The sequence below is a fragment of the Limulus polyphemus genome, unplaced genomic scaffold, assembly GCF_000517525.1.
Source record: "Limulus polyphemus unplaced genomic scaffold, Limulus_polyphemus-2.1.2 Scaffold1280, whole genome shotgun sequence".
NCBI classification, from domain to species: Eukaryota; Metazoa; Arthropoda; class Merostomata; order Xiphosura; family Limulidae; genus Limulus; species Limulus polyphemus.
Window position 1 is genome coordinate 240,869 of NW_013666890.1, and position 1,651 is coordinate 242,519.

The window sequence follows — 1,651 nt, forward strand, 5'->3', positions numbered from 1 at the left end:
TTAGCAGGGTTGCTTTGTATATGTCACTTCTTTAGCAGGGTTGCTTTGTATATGTGTCACTTCTTTAGCAGGGTTGCTTTGTATATGTCACTTCTTTAGCAGGGTTGCTTTGTATATGTCACTTCTTTAGCAGGGTTGTTTTATATGTAATAATTGTTAACAATGATTGCCTTGAATATGCCACTTTCTAAGAATTAAGAGACTTTAAAGATTTGTGATTCCAGTGGAGAGCACATTATGGATTTATTATTAAAATTACCAAAGAAAATAAAAATTTAAAGCACAAGTTTGAATGAAGTTAATAATAAATTTATTGAAACAGAATGTCTTTATCTCATTTTTTTGTGAATTAATCTGTCTTTTATCAGCACACTTTTGAAATACATCAGAATTTTATTGTCACTTCACTATTCATCATCAAAATTACCTGGAAGAAAACAGAGCTAGAGAGGGGTGTTAACATGTCTTTGTGTGTGAGGGCCACTTAATTAATTCTGAATTAGAACAGTCAGGAGTTTCGAGAGCTAGCACGGGCCATGGGGCAAGCAACCTCACTGGGCCCCCTTTCTCTCTCTATTAGAACATTTTTAAGAACTTATTAAAAAGATCCTAAATTAGGACAACAACGAGCTCATAAATAGACAAAATCATAGCAGCAGCCGTTTTTACCTCACAGTATAAGCGTAAAAATACTCTTCTTTTACCACTACACAGTTTTCACACAAAAAATAACAACACCTTACAAATATGTGGAAAACGAACTGCATACTTTAATAAACTAAAGTTTTGTAGCATACTTTATATCACTGTCCACAAAAGTATGTAAAACTACTTGTGTTTTTTTTATTACTGTTTATTTACACTTATTAATAAAGAGGATAAATTACAAGAAAAAAATTCACATATAAAATCTCTATATAGAGAACACCTTTGAAATTTTACTCTCATAGAATGTTCCATATAAAAATAGTACCTTCAGTAATACCACAGGAACATAATGATGGAAGAAAAGACTGGATCACTTACTCTTCCTAGCAACTCCTTCCCATGTATTAGGTGATGAATAAAGGTATTGGCCTGAGGAGTCCACTCTACGTCTCCATCTAGAGGTTGGAGTCGACACATAAAGACCTCAACAGCTTGTGGAGAAACCTGTTTCCATTCTTCAGGTAAAAGCAAAAGATGGTCGATTTCCACGAGTGACTCTTTACCTTCATCTATAAAGCAAACCTTAACCTTCACACTGTCTCCCACTTGAGTTAACTGTGGTCCAGACTTGATCTTTAGTAGAGAACAAAAACTCTGAATCATACTCTTTTAGATTTATGTACTTAATCCACCTTTAGTATAACTAATACAAGTTAGTCAGTAAATAAATCACACAATATAAAATAATATTTAAGACCATTGTAATAAAAGAAGCCAAGGTAAAAAGCCCACAGTCTCCACAGTAGCCACAATGGATGTGTAGCTGCTAGAAAACCATTGTAATAGATGTTAAAGTAAAGAGACCAGTATCTCCAAAACAGCCACAATGAATGTGTAGTTGCTTGAAAACCAATGCTGAGACTCAAGAGGTGTCAAAACCAAAATGTTTGAACAGGTATTAAACCCAAAATTCTCATTGCCAGTATATATATATATATATATA

General features: G+C 33.6%; 1 long non-coding RNA gene across 1 annotated transcript in view; it reads right to left on the reverse strand.

Moving 5' to 3' along the window:
- Positions 1-1,030: 1,030 nt before the first annotated feature.
- LOC111086638 overlaps positions 1,031-1,651 on the reverse strand; it is a 14,287-nt gene continuing 13,666 nt past the window's right edge. Inside the window, exon 3 of the long non-coding RNA XR_002611373.1 lies at positions 1,031-1,281. This is a non-coding gene — a long non-coding RNA (uncharacterized LOC111086638). The remainder of the gene's footprint in view (positions 1,282-1,651) is intronic.